Below are 15,669 nucleotides of genomic sequence, written 5' to 3'. Positions count from 1 at the left end.
GTTCCCAAGAGAAACTGCAACCTTTTGTCTTTCTTCCTATGTCACATTTAACTAGACAATGATCAGTGAAGGAAATAGGACAGACATTGTAACTGTTGCACATAGGTATTGCTGCAAGCGACACGTAAATGCGATCTAAACGCGCATGGCTGTTTGCCTGAAAGTGCGTGAAACGCACATCTCGCGTCCCCATCATCCAGTCAGCCACGTCCTCCAATTCCCATTCAGTAATTATCTCGGCCAAAATGTCCCGACCTTTATCGCTCTTTAGGCCTCGATTTGACCTATCTCTGGCATTGAGAACACAATTAAAATCACCTAACAGTACCATATGCTTATCAGAAGTCATGTGCTCCTTTAACTTTAAAAAAAAAATGCGACTGATCTTCAGGCACATTTGGCGCATAAATACACACCACACGCCATTCAAGCCCACTCAATACAAAATCGCAAGAAACTAACCGGCCGGATGAACATGAAAAAATACCTTGCACCGCGAGACCCGATCATTTCTTAACAAACAATACGCAACCCGCCGACGCCCCTATGGCGTGGCTCACTATCACGTAATACCGCGACGTAAACCGCTGCACCATGCTCCGTGTCTCCTCGTCACCATCCACTTTTGTCTCTTGCACTGCTAACACGTCAAGGTCATGGTCCACCAGGAGCCTGAACACTTGGCTCTGCTTTCGCTTGGCGGCCAGACCTCGAACGTTTAGCGTCGCCAATCTAAGCGTCGGGTTGGTAGCCATGGTTGTCTAGTGAAATGAGATTGGGCCCGGAGCATGGTGCTTACCTTTAGCGTCTAGCACTCCGCTAGACACCTCCAGAGCCACCCGGTGGACCGGTACCACTGGAGAGCGGTGGTGGCTTGTTGTCAGTCTTTTTTTCCGCCGTATCAATGTTGGGACGTGGCTTGTAGCTGCTGCGCCTGCCCACAGATGTCTTCGAAGGCGGCCCGTCCTCGCTACTTCCTTGGTTCGCTGCGTTGCTGCCTGCAAGCTGTTCAAGAGGACGTTTGACAGAGGCTCCGACGTTGCTGCCCGTTGCGTCGTTCTTTTCCGACGGGTCTTCCACTGTCTGCATTGGCACACATGCATCCACTGAGTTGCTTGTGCTTTCGTCCTTAGTCTTGCCTGCTGTATCTTCTGCACCTACCTCGGTAGCCTTGTTATCCACTGGGGCCACCGCCTCGACAGCCGGTGCAAGCGAACCGTCTGCCGCACTTGGGATTGCCTGGTCTCCTTCTCCTTTTGCCGCGTCCTCGGCCTCGGCCACATCCATCACCAACTGCGCGGCGTCGTCACCCTCGGCCGGCCCGGTCGCAGAAGCGTACGTGCGTATGCACTGGTCTTCCGAGTGACCAAACCTGCGGCATTGCGAGCACCGAGGGACCTTGCACTCCCGACGTACATGACCAGAGCCTTGGCAGCGCAAGCACTGCATTGGGCGGCCAGGCACGACAACAAGTGCCAGTTCACCTGCGACCCTGATTTGGTGTGGGAGGTCTTCCAGCTTCACGCCGCTCTTGAGCTTGAGCAACACGGACCGGGTAGTCGTCCCCTTGTCGCTAATTCCTTGTACCCGCCATCGCTCTCGGGTGACCTGCACGACCTTTCCAAAGGCCGCCAGCTCCGTTCTTACATCTTCATCAGCCACACCATGTATTAGCCAATGAAGACGCAGCCGTACCTGCTGGTCTTGGGGGTCAACCACGATGCAGCGCCGCCCCTTTACCTTGAGCTCCTTGACGTCCAGCAGCCGTTTCGTGGCGTCGGCGTTGTTCATGGTCACCGCCCAGACGTGGTTGATCTGGTAAGCCCCAAGGGCAAGCACCTCCGGCAGCAGTCCTGTTGGGCCGAGAGCGTCCCGAAAATCCTCAGCTCTGTAGGGTCTGGCTCGCACGTCACCGTGCAAAAACACGGTATTCAGCACCACGCGTCCTTTTGGCAGGGGAGGCAAAATAATCTGATAGCCTGTGTCGTCTTCGCAGTTCACCCTGTTTCCGCGGCCAACTAGAGCCGCTGTCGCCGCTCCATTGGAGCCCATGACTCTGCTGACCGCTCAGCTCGGCTGCCGGAAGCAGAATGGCCACAACGCAAGGTACTAACTACTATACGATCACGGCACACCGATGGACGGGAGGCGGAAGAAATAGCACATCTTGGTCTCACTGCGAAACCGTTTGTGTTACTACTACAAGCTGCGTGACGTGTGCCGAGAGGCGCTTTCGTTTACCTGGATATAAATAAAAGAAAAAAAATACTGCCGTGGCCAGGATTCGAACCTGGGTTATTGCGGCCACAACGCAAGGTACTAACCACTATACGATCACGGCACACCGATGGACGGGAGGCGGAAGAAATAGCACATCTTGTTCTCACTGCGAAACCGTTTGTGTTACTACTACAAGCTGCGTGACGTGTGCCGAGAGGCGCTTTCGTTTACCTGGATATAAATAAAAGAAAAAAAATACTGCCGTGACCAGGATTCGAACCTGGGTTATTGCGGCCACAACGCAAGGTTTTTTTTTTCTTTATTGCCGGTTTTTCAACACAACACGTAGCACACATCACAAATGAGACATCAAAACAAGGTTACAATAAAGGTTGTTATTGTTGTGCACATAATGCCGTCAGTCACGTGGTGACTGGCAATGTCATTTAAAATTCTTTTAGTGTAACCAAGGGTTCCACGCTGGGAATCCAGGGGGAAACACATTCTTTTGTTTTTTCTACTTCTATAAAACGAGCCATGCTCTCTCGAAAGTACAGCTTTGCCGGTCTTCTATCTGGTTCACAGTAGAAGCCAGCCATTCGTGAGCGCCATATACTGTGCAGGCCAGTCAACATAATCAGATCAAAGGGTACTCCTTCTTCGCTGTCTATTGCAAGGTACCTGATGCCGTGCGTATCTAGCGGGAATTCTTTTTTCATTGTCCGCTGCAACACATCCCCCCAAAAATAGCCCCTCCCAACAGTGAAGAAAAACGTGATTGATGGTTTCCGGTTGTTTGCAAATAAAACAGTGAGAACCCCAGGGCATATAAAACCCACGCTCCTCAAGGAAAGTTCTTACTGGAAGCGTCCCGGTATGCAGTTTGAAAAAGAAAGATTTCGCACTTGGCGCTACTTGCATTCTTTTAACTCTTTTCAGGACATTCTGACCTTGCCCTGCACTGTATATGGCTCTGTACAAGGGAATCGGCAACACTATGTCACATATGTCTTTATACATTTTTCTCTTTGTAACATAATACAAATAATCATTAGAAAACCGAACGCATAGAAATCGCACACTTGATACTACTTCCCGAAAGTAACCCTGCACCGTACCCGACATGACATGGGTGCTTATAACATAGTCGGGTAACAGTCGCCCTAATCTTGCCTGGCACACCGTTTGCAGGAATGGGTCCCTTACCTCGCGAAAAAAGAAAAACCGGTTCACTAACTGCTTGAGAAAGAGATGTGCCAGTCCAAGCCCCCCACACTTTACTCCTCTGAACAAATTTGTGCGACTGCACCTTTCCCAGGTAGATCCCCACACAAAGATCGCAAAAACCCTATGCAATTTTTGCACATTTACCCTAGAACAGTACATAACTTGCATCACATACCATAATTTAGCCACAAAAAGCATGTTACACACGGTAGCCCTCGCAAACATGCAGCGATAATTAGCCCTCCAAGCATTCGCCTTTTAACGTAAGAGGTCTGCTTGTTGCTGCCAATAGTCATTATTTTTTTTTTGTAGGACTGAAGTGGCACACCGAGGTACTTCACAGGCATCCTCTGCCACACGATGCGACCTTCCTGGCCCGGAACCACGTCGATAATAAAGACGTAATAAGAGATAATGTATGTCATGAGCCAATAAAGGAAGGAAGAAAGAAAGAAGAAAAAGCAGAAGATAAAACCAGAACAAGAAGACACGAGGACTCAGTGGTAGAAATAAAGAAGAAAGAAGGTATAAAATAAGAGCTTCCGAATAAAAAGAATACATTATATGAAATCAGAAGAAGAAGCGCAAAAGTGCGCGTGCAGCTACGTGGCCAATGGGAGAAGAGACACGTAGCCGAAGGGAGCAGCCCAGCTACGCTCTGGGACGCAGGCAGGGAGAAGGAGCGGGAGGCCGAACAGGACGGGTGAATCGCGGAGACAGCGGCAACCCAATGGAAGCTGTGCTTCAGCTGCCGCGGCCACGACCCGCGAGCTGAGCGAACGCCCCATCGGAAGCCGCAGCTACAGGCTGACGGCACCGCTTCCCGGATTCCCTGCGGCTGCGATCCGCAGGCTTGCGGAGTTGACCGGGCGATCCAGGCGCCTCGGTCACCCCACCATCCTGACCCCCGAAACAGGCCAAACAGTGGACTGAACGTCGGACACAGCGACTTCGAGTCTACCACGCATCGGCGGGCCCAACGACGTGTCGCCGGAAGCCACGACGACGAGGTGACGTGGCCACGTCGAGGGACGCCATGTAAATATTTTGGACTTATCAATTCAAGGTAGCTGAGGACTTTGGGGTATTTCTAGAATTGACTTGTGCGGTATATTGTTTGTTTCGTGCTGTTTCCTTTGTCATTAGTTTTTTTCAATTATAAATGTTTGTCCTAAACGTACGACTTGTCCCTGTCTGTCTTTAGTCCACCGAAATCCGTGACAATTTGGCGAGCTTGCCAGGATATTCCACCATTTCCGGCCCTGTCACAGATTTTTGGTGGTCTGGAGATGGATTGGGACAGCATATTAGCTACGGTTCACGAGAAAAAGCTTAACAAGGAGCAGGGCCTTAAACTAATTGAGGATGTAATGAACCGTGTCCATGCCGCTCGATCTTTAGAACTTGAGACACTTCGGCAAGCATGTGAGAAGAAAAAACAGTTCGAAGAGAAAAAGACAGAGATGCGAGAAGCAGTCAACCTAATACATAGCAGTCATAGCATACCTGAAGAGAAGTCTCGCACAAGTGAACTGTTGCGACATAATAGTCACCACTATAAGGCTATCGATGACCGCGTCGCCGAGTCCTATTCTACTGGAGAGCAAGGGGTACAACACCCGAATGATGAGTGTGCTTTCGGTAGTGTAGTGTACGCGCCGGAGGGTCGTGCTCATGAGGGCGAACGGTCCGCAGAAACGACGATCCAGGGGGAGGGAGTAGCGCATCGCTGCACACAATGTGTCTTGAGAGCAGAGCAATGGAAGATATCATGCAGGAAGGGAGAGTACTCGACCGCGGCAAGGCTTTTGAAGAGATTGTGAGTTTCGACTGCAGAAACCCCTGTGAACACAAGCTAGTGTCCAGCAAGCAAGACGTTTCTGGTCTAGACGAACACAGGTGCACAAGTTTTAAGAGTGACGAGAAAGAAGGGCGCATTGAGGAAGCGATGACAGTAGACAGAGGGATAGAGCAAGTAGAGAAAACTGAGAAAGAGAAAAGAAAGAAGCATAAGAGAAAGAGCAGATCGAAAAATTGCTTCGAGGGAAAGAAAAAGACGAAATCACCACCCAAGAAGAAGACACGAAGAAAGCACCGATGGGCGACTCTTTATGGCATTGCTCATTGCAAAGCAACCATGAGAGGGGGAGTTAAAGTTGGGGTGAGAAGTAGCAGAACATCTGAAGATGATGACTACGAAGAACGTCGCAAAGTTTCAGAGCAAGAGCGACGAGTGTTTAACTGCAGATCCCAAGCATGCCCCCAAAAGAAGAAAAAGGTTTTCAAAAGTGACTTTTTCAAGTTCAAGGACCAAACCAGCAGCTCCACTAATCGCTCAAGAAGGCAGACATCCCGAAAGTACAGACGGAAGATGAGGAGACTGCTGAGAGCGAGATGGCGCATGAACAAACATGAGTTCAGGAAACATTGTCCATCAATTAAAAAGGAAGCGAAACTTGAACTACACAAGCGACTTTCAAAGCCAGGAAGGAACCGTGCAGGCACAGGAAATAGAAGAACTAAGAAGAGAAGTAGGCACCCTAGGCGGTCTCGACAGCGACGCAAGAGAAAGGCACTACGACAACATGGAGGGTATCAAATGGAATTCCAATAGGGAGAGGATACGGATTCTTTTGCGGTTCGAATAGTTAAGCTGATTGGGAATACCACTGCCGTTTAGGACGTAAAATAGTTTATGCGGAAAGAGTCAGAGCGTACCTTGCATTTAAGGGCGGATGTTTGTTAGCAGGATATTTGTTCAGAAGAATTTAAGAAATGGTTCCACAAAAGTTATGAAAATTGTTGCCATGGCATGTATAAATATCAGTAATAGAACAGTGTTCCTAAATGTGCTCATATGTTGCCATCAGTGCGGTAGGTAATATCCTAAGAATATATTTAAGGTAATGATGTGTGAAAACGCACATGTTGTAAAGTACTTGTGGGGCGAAAACCACAGACAGTATTTTGCCATTTGTAGAGTTCAGTAGTGCAGATTATGCAGTTGGGGGAGGTGTGGTTGAGCAGAGTCGTGTGACGGCTGCTCGTAAACTTTGCTCAGTGTTGTGGAAGAGTTGTTTGTTTAAGCGCTTTAAGTGATGGTGTGAAGCAGTGGACCACTGTGTGCTACATACACAAGTGGTGTAATAGTGCTTTGATATAGTAGTGTTCGACAATGACTGTTTCGTGTTAAATAGTGAACTCTGGTGTGTGTAGTGAAATGAATACGTGAAGTGAGGTGCGGTGAGTGTACAGATTGGTGAAAACGGCGAAAATGGTGAAAGACATGGCCTGTTAGTGCTGGAACAACGTATGAAGACGACGATACAAGGAGGAATTAAGAAGCAGTTTTTCAAATGGAAAAACTCTTGAAGGTGGGCATATGTCATGAGCCAATAAAGGAAGGAAGAAAGAAAGAAGAAAAAGCAGAAGATAAAACCAGAACAAGAAGACACGAGGACTCAGTGGTAGAAATAAAGAAGAAAGAAGGTATAAAATAAGAGCTTCCGAATAAAAAGAATACATTATATGAAAGCAGAAGAAGAAGCGCAAAAGTGCGCGTGCAGCTACGTGGCCAATGGGAGAAGAGACACGTAGCCGAAGGGAGCAGCCCAGCTACGCTCTGGGACGCAGGCAGGGAGAAGGAGCTGGAGGCCGAACAGGACGGGTGAATCGCGGAGACAGCGGCAACCCAATGGAAGCTGTGCTTCAGCTGCCGCGGCCACGACCCGCGAGCTGAGCGAACGCCCCATCGGAAGCCGCAGCTACAGGCTGACGGCACCGCTTCCCGGATTCCCTGCGGCTGCGATCCGCAGGCTTGCGGAGTTGACCGGGCGATCCAGGCGCCTCGGTCACCCCACCATCCTGACCCCCGAAACAGGCCAAACAGTGGACTGAACGTCGGACACAGCTGACTTCGAGTCTACCACGCATCGGCGGGCCCAACGACGTGTCGCCGGAAGCCACGACGACGAGGTGACGTGGCCACGTCGAGGGACGCCATGTAAATATTTTGGACTTATCAATTCAAGGTAGCTGAGGACTTTGGGGTATTTCTAGAATTGACTTGTGCGGTAAATTGTTTTTTTTTGTGCTGTTGTCTTTGCCGTTTGTTTTTACGATCATAAATGTTTGTCTTAAACGTACGGCTTGTCCCTGTCTGTCTTTAGTCCACCGAAATCCGTGACAGATCCCCACACAAAGATCGCAAAAACCCTATGCAATTTTTGCACATTTACCCTAGAACACTACATAACTTGCATCACATACCATAATTTAGCCACAAAAAGCATGTTACACACGGTAGCCCTCGCAAACATGCAGAGATAATTAGCCCTCCAAGCATTCGCCTTTTAACGTAAGAGGTCTGCTTGTTGCTGCCAATAGTCATTATTTTTTTTTTGTAGGACTGAAGTGGCACACCGAGGTACTTCACAGGCATCCTCTGCCACACGACGTTGGCAAAAATGTCCGGCGTCGACGGCCACACTCCGTGCCAAAATCCTAGGAACTTTCCCCAGTTTACCCCACTTCCTGTAACGTCGCTGAAAACTTTGACAGCTCTAATGGACTCTTCGATGCTTTCATAATTGATACAACACACTGCAACATCATCTGCATATGCGAGCAATTTCACCTCTGACGATTGTAAACGAAGACCGGTAATAGAATTATTTCAAGTACTGACAAACATAACGTTTCAATATAAATGCAGAAGAGAAGTGGACTTATGGGGCAGCCCTGGCGCACGGAACGCTGGATTTTGATGGGGGCCCCCAATGCCTTGTTAATAATTAGTCTGGTAGAGCAATTCTGATACGCCAGAGCTACACCGTCCATGATGATGGACCCGACATTAATGTGTTCTAGTATGGTAAACAAAATAACATGCGCTACACAATCAAATGCCTTCTCCAGGTCCAACTGGAGTACGGCCACACAAGCTTCCAGGGAATCGCAACAATCTAGAACGGGCCGCATTTTGTGAACATTCGTGGCTATAGTGCGACCTTAATTCCGCATGTTTGGTGCGGACCGACTATGTCTTTAATAACTGTCTGAAGTCTAGCAGCTAGAACTTTCATTAAAACCTTGTAGTCCACATTTGTGAGTGCTGTTAGTCTATATGATGTTACTTGCTTCAGCTTGTCCTCATCCTCTGACTTCGGAATCAGCACCGTGTGGGATTCACTGAACGACGGTGGTAACACCTTTCCATCGTACGCCTCGTTAAAAACCGCTACGAGTACTTCTGACAAATCTTTTTTAAACCGCTTGTACCACGCAGCGCAAAGCCCATCAGGGCCAGGCGACCTTGCCGGGATTCAAATTATCAATCGCGCGTTCCACTTCAAAAACAGTTATCGGCGCTTCTCATGCAGCTTTCGTTTCATCACTCAGTTGAGGCATGCGTGCTAAAAACTTCGTTTTAAAGCGTTCCAGGTTTACCTGCCTATGTGCAAATAGATTCTCATAGTGCTGAAAGAACACACGTGCTATGCTATCAGTACCTGTAACTTCGTGACCGCTTGCTTCGATCACGTCAAGCTGATTGCTTCGTGCATGCGCCTTTTCCAGTCCAAGGGCCCTTTTTGTGGGTGTCTCCCCCACAGCAAAGGACTCGGCTCTAGCACGAACAATCGCGCCGCGATAACGTTCCTCGTCATGCAGTTCAAGTTGCTGTTTGATATTCCGTATATCACTTTTGAATGCTCCCGGCTCTTGGCACTCCAGTTCTGTCAACTTTTCCAAGGTTGTTCTTAGTTCTCTTTCTTTCTTTTTTGCTTCATAATTTAGTGTGACAGTACGATCGATGGCTTTTATTTTAATCCGTTGTTTAAACTCTTCCCATCGTTCTGCAAATTTACCTTCTCCATTCAGAAGAGTTTCTGCGACGCACTCCAACACCTCTGCTACGAAACTTTCATCAGTGGTTAGTTTCGAATTCATTTTCCACAGTTCCCAAGAGAAACTGCAACCTTTTGTCTTTCTTCCTATGTCACATTTAACTAGACAATGATCAGTGAAGGAAATAGGACAGACATTGTAACTGTTGCACATAGGTATTGCTGCAAGCGACACGTAAATGCGATCTAAACGCGCATGGCTGTTTGCCTGAAAGTGCGTGAAACGCACATCTCGCGTCCCCATCATCCAGTCAGCCACGTCCTCCAATTCCCATTCAGTAATTATCTCGGCTAAAATGTCCCGACCTTTATCGCTCTTTAGGCCTCGATTTGACCTATCTCTGGCATTGAGAACACAATTAAAATCACCTAACAGTACCATATGCTTATCAGAAGTCATGTGCTCCTTTAACTTTAAATAAAAAATGCGACCGATCTTCAGGCACATTTGGCGCATAAATACACACCACACGCCATTCAAGCCCACTCAATACAAAATCGCAAGAAACTAACCGGCCGGATGAACATGAAAAAATACCTTGCACTGCGAGACCCGATCATTTCTTAACAAACAATACGCAACCCGCCGACGCCCCTATGGCGTGGCTCACTATCACGTAATACCGCGACGTAAACCGCTGCACCATGCTCCGTGTCTCCTCGTCACCATCCACTTTTGTCTCTTGCACTGCTAACACGTCAAGGTCATGGTCCACCAGGAGCCTGAACACTTGGCTCTGCTTTCGCTTGGCGGCCAGACCTCGAACGTTTAGCGTCGCCAATCTAAGCGTCGGGTTGGTAGCCATGGTTGTCTAGTGAAATGAGATTGGGCCCGGAGCATGGTGCTTACCTTTAGCGTCTAGCACTCCGCTAGACACCTCCAGAGCCACCCGGTGGACCGGTGCCACTGGAGAGCGGTGGTGGCTTGTTGTCAGTCTTTTTTTCCGCCGTATCAATGTTGGGACGTGGCTTGTAGCTGCTGCGCCTGCCCACAGATGTCTTCGAAGGCGGCCCGTCCTCGCTACTTCCTTGGTTCGCTGCGTTGCTGCCTGCAAGCTGTTCAAGAGGACGTTTGACAGAGGCTCCGACGTTGCTGCCCGTTGCGTCGTTCTTTTCCGACGGGTCTTCCACTGTCTGCATTGGCACACATGCATCCACTGAGTTGCTTGTGCTTTCGTCCTTAGTCTTGCCTGCTGTATCTTCTGCACCTACCTCGGTAGCCTTGTTATCCACTGGGGCCACCGCCTCGACAGCCGGTGCAAGCGAACCGTCTGCCGCACTTGGGATTGCCTGGTCTCCTTCTCCTTTTGCCGCGTCCTCGGCCTCGGCCACATCCATCACCAACTGCGCGGCGTCGTCACCCTCGGCCGGCCCGGTCGCAGAAGCGTACGTGCGTATGCACTGGTCTTCCGAGTGACCAAACCTGCGGCATTGCGAGCACCGAGGGACCTTGCACTCCCGACGTACATGACCCGAGCCTTGGCAGCGCAAGCACTGCATTGGGCGGCCAGGCACGACAACAAGTGCCAGTTCACCTGCGACCCTGATTTGGTGTGGGAGGTCTTCCAGCTTCACGCCGCTCTTGAGCTTGAGCAACACGGACCGGGTAGTCGTCCCCTTGTCGCTAATTCCTTGTACCCGCCATCGCTCTCGGGTGACCTGCACGACCTTTCCAAAGGCCGCCAGCTCCGTTCTTACATCTTCATCAGCCACACCATGTATTAGCCAATGAAGACGCAGCCGTACCTGCTGGTCTTGGGGGTCAACCACGATGCAGCGCCGCCCCTTTACCTTGAGCTCCTTGACGTCCAGCAGCCGTTTCGTGGCGTCGGCGTTGTTCATGGTCACCGCCCAGACGTGGTTGATCTGGTAAGCCCCAAGGGCAAGCACCTCCGGCAGCAGTCCTGTTGGGCCGAGAGCGTCCCGAAAATCCTCAGCTCTGTAGGGTCTGGCTCGCACGTCACCGTGCAAAAACACGGTATTCAGCACCACGCGTCCTTTTGGCAAGGGAGGCAAAATAATCTGATAGCCTGTGTCGTCTTCGCAGTTCACCCTGTTTCCGCGGCCAACTAGAGCCGCTGTCGCCGCTCCATTGGAGCCCATGACTCTGCTGACCGCTCAGCTCGGCTGCCGGAAGCAGAATGGCCACAACGCAAGGTACTAACCACTATACGATCACGGCACACCGATGGACGGGAGGCGGAAGAAATAGCACATCTTGTTCTCACTGCGAAACCGTTTGTGTTACTACTGCAAGCTGCGTGACGTGTGCCGAGAGGCGCTTTCGTTTACCTGGATATAAATAAAAGAAAAAAAATACTGCCGTGACCAGGATTCGAACCTGGGTTATTGCGGCCACAACGCAAGGTACTAACCACTATACGATCACGGCACACCGAAGGACGGGAGGCGGAAGAAATAGCACATCTTGTTCTCACTGCGAAACCGGTTGTGTTACTACTGCAAGCTGCGTGACGAGTGCCGAGAGGCACTTTCGTTTACCTGGATATAAATAAAAGAAAAAAAATACTGCCGTGACCAGGATTCGAACCTGGGTTATTGCGGCCACAACGCAAGGTACTAACCACTATACGATCACGGCACACCGAATTTTTTTTTCTTTATTGCCGTCTTAGACGTACAAACTCATAGGTTACAAAGGATAAAACGTGCCAGCCACACTTTGGCTAGCACAGCACTAAAATCTTTTCAGTGACACCAGTTCATCCAGTACAGACATCCATTGTGGTGGATCAGGCAGTGATTTGTAAGCGTCTCTCACGTAAACAACACTCTCAATGAAGTGTTCTCGCACCGGTATTACAACCAAGTCTGCATGTTCAAATTGCATGCGAGTTTTCCACATAGCGTGGAGGCCCAGGACCATAATGAGGTCGTACGGTACTTGCTCTGAGGTATCTATTGGCAAAAAGCGTATCCCATACGGGTCCAGGGGTAACTGCGTCTTCAGCGTTCTCTGCAGAACGTCCCAGTGAAAGATCGGGTCCCAGCAATCTTGGAAAACATGTTCTATTGTTTCTGGTTTTTTACATAAAAAGCAGTTGGTGTTCCAGGGGATGAAAATACCCTTGCTATGAAGCCAGTTCTTAACGGGAAGTGTGTTTGAATGTAATTGGAAGAAGAAGGACTTAGTCGATGGCCGTACTGGCATTTTCTTAACTCTTTTTAGCACGTCCTGTCCGGGGCCTCCACGGTGTGGCGAGCGGTACAAAGGTACGGGGAGCATCGTGTCCACAAGATCTCTGTACAATTTTTTCTTTGTGACGGTGGACAGATACTGCTGTGAGAAACGCACATTTAACATCCTATATGACATCACCACTTCACGCAGGTATCCTTTCAGAGTTCCCGGCATGTTCTGAGCCGACGAAACAACGAATCCTGGAAGAAGTCTGCCCAGCCGTACTTGTACTATTGTTCGAAGAAAGAGATCATTTTGATCCCGCAGAAACACAAAGCGTGACACAATTTGTCGCAAAAACAAGTGAACCAGACCCAGCCCACCTTTCTTGACCGGGAGAAACAAGTTTGTTCGACTCGTCCTCTCCCAGGTAGAGGCCCAAATGAAAGTAGCGAAAATGCGGTGAATTTTTTGTACGCTTACCCGCGCAGCACACAACACATTCATAACACACCATATCTTGGAAACTAAAAAGAGGTTGCAAACAGTGGCTCTAGAAAACATTGACAATTGCTTTCCTCTCCAACCGTCAGCCTTTTCCTTTGCTCTCGAAGCTTGGTCGAGCCAGTACGGTTCGGCCTCACGGTAATTTCCGAGAGGCACCCCCAGGTACTGTGTAGGTAACTTTGACCAATTCAATCGAGAAAAGGTCTCGGGCGTGTCTTCCCAACTCCCATGCCAGAAGCCATAACTTTTATCCCAATTTATCTGGGCTCCAGCTGAATCGCAAAATTTTTCGACTACAGTAGTTGCCTCTTTAATACTGGCTTTATTTGTGCAGAGAATCGCGATGTCGTCTGCATACGCCAATATTTTAACGTGTGCTGCCTGTAGTCGATAGCCTGCTATGCGGTCGTTGTTCTTAATGGCCAAACAGAGTGGCTCGAGATAAGCGGCAAAAAGAAGGGGCGAAAGCGGGCATCCTTGACGCACCGACGAGAGCACACGAAAGCTATCGGTGAGCTCCCCATTAACAATGATTCGCGTTGAGCAGTCTTTGTACGCCATCGTTACGCCTTCCGTTAGGACACTGCCAACGTTCGTATGTTCGAGTATGCATAATAGAGCCTTGTGCGAGACGAGGTCGAAGGCTTTCGCCAAATCTATCTGCATCATCGCGACGTAATCGCCAATCGCGTCGCAACACTCTAGCACACTTCGAACCACGTGTACATTTGTTGTAATACTGCGGCCTTTAATGCCACAAGTCTGGTGAGGCCCTACCAATGTTTTGATGACACTTTGGAGTCGTTTCGCTAAAACTTTCGTGAATACCTTGTAGTCAACGTTGGCTAGAGTTATCGGGCGATATGAGCCTGGCAACAAACGTTTCTTTTCGTCATCACTCTTCGGGATTAGCACGATATGCGAGGTTGTGAAAGACAAGGGCAGTCTTTTTCGGTCATACGCTTCGCTGATAACTAGATGGAGGACATGAGCCAGCGCTGACTTAAACGTTTTATAGAAAGTAGCCCCTAAGCCGTCAGGCCCAGGCGCTTTACCGGGCGCCAACTCGTCTATTGCGCACTCTATCTCACTCAGGGTAATGGGATGTTCTAGCCGTGCCTTAACTTCTTCATCGAGCTTTGGCATCAGTGAAAGGAATTCCGTCTGGTAGCCATCTTTAGGTTCGCGTGGCTGACCTAAGAAGGCTTTGAAGTGATCGACGATCCCTTGTTTGATGTCGTTTTTGTCGGACGTGATGTCATTGCCTTTAGCTAGCTGGCGGATTTCCTTCCGACATGCGTACCTTTTCTCGTCTGAGAGAGCTCGTTTTGTTGGCGCTTCTCCCGCCCACAGCTTCTCAGACCTTGATCGCACAACAGCGGCTTTGTATTTCTCAGAGTCTATCCTTTCGAGTTCGGCTTTCACTTCCTTTATTTCGTTAACATACACACCAGGCTGGACACTTTCCATGCTGATGAAAAATTGCAGTTGCTGGCGAAGGTTCGTTTCTGCCTGTTTCAGGTTATGCCGAAGGACACTGCTTCTTTCAATAGCCATTGTTTTTACTTTCTGTTTAAATTCTTCCCATTTAATGGCGAAGCTTGCTAATTCGACTGAAATCAGGCTTTCCAGTTCCTTCGCAACAGCATCAACGAAGGCATCGTCATCCAGCAACTGCGCGTTCAACTTCCAGAGGTCCCAGTTAAAGGTGTGTTTGATCTGTCTTTTCCCAAAGGTGGCAGTTACCAAGCAGTGATCGCTATATGCAATGGGTTGCACATCATATTCACTACACAAGGGCACCAATTCGGCTGACACATATAATCTATCTAGCCGAGCGTGGCTATCACGCTGGAAGTGAGTAAACTGCGGGTGAGTACCGCTGGCAAAGACACTACCGATATCTTCCAAGTCGTAATCGTGCACCACTGCATTTAGCAATTCAGCACTTCTATCGCGTACGTGTGAAAATTTTGCGCGGTCATCAGCAGTGCATACGCAGTTAAAATCGCCCAGCAGTATTACCACCTTGTCACAGTTTACGTACTCTTCAAGACGCTCAAAGAAGGATCGCCGGTCTGTTTGAATATTCGGTGCGTAGACACAAATGACACGGAAATCCTTATCGCAAAAACAAAAATCAGCCACTAAAAGACGCCCACTTTCACACGAAAACACTGACTGCACACAAATGCCAAAGTTTCTTCGAATGAATACAGCGCATCCACCTGATCCACCAACAGCGTGAGAAACACACACGTCAAAGTGCGCACGAAAATTGGACACCATTCTGTCGGTTAGTTCTTGGCTCTCTATTTTCGTTTCTTGGATTCCCACAAGATGCAAGTCATTATCTAAGAGTAGGCGACTTAGCTGACATTGCCGCCTTCTTGCACCGAGCCCTCGTACATTTAACGTGGCTACATGTAGCGCTCCTTCAATATTAGCTGCCATGACTACACGGTAGAATAGTGCCCATCACAGTCACGCAGGGACGAGTGTTTATAATGACGCGCCGATAACCGCGTCGAATGCCACAAAAGGGAACACAACCCGACTTCCCGAAAGCAACACTCACATGCAACTTGGGCCCTCGCTCCTGACACATATCCAAGAGAATAGCGCTCAGGGTGACGGCCATTGCACTCACCAACCCCCCAACCCGCC

General features: G+C 49.2%; 2 non-coding genes across 2 annotated transcripts; both read right to left on the bottom strand.

The window, feature by feature from the left end:
- Positions 1–11,673: 11,673 nt before the first annotated feature.
- On the bottom strand, positions 11,674–11,745 carry Trnah-gug (transfer RNA histidin (anticodon GUG)). Its single transcript has one exon. It is a non-coding gene; the product is annotated as a tRNA-His (tRNA).
- A 138-nt stretch (positions 11,746–11,883) lies between these two features.
- On the bottom strand, positions 11,884–11,955 carry Trnah-gug (transfer RNA histidin (anticodon GUG)). The gene has a single exon. It is a non-coding gene; the product is annotated as a tRNA-His (tRNA).
- Between the last annotated feature and the right edge of the window lie 3,714 nt (positions 11,956–15,669).

The sequence above is a fragment of the Dermacentor silvarum genome, chromosome 2 (assembly GCF_013339745.2).
Source record: "Dermacentor silvarum isolate Dsil-2018 chromosome 2, BIME_Dsil_1.4, whole genome shotgun sequence".
Taxonomy (NCBI): domain Eukaryota; kingdom Metazoa; phylum Arthropoda; class Arachnida; order Ixodida; family Ixodidae; genus Dermacentor; species Dermacentor silvarum.
This window is presented reverse-complemented; position numbering and strand designations above follow the sequence as displayed.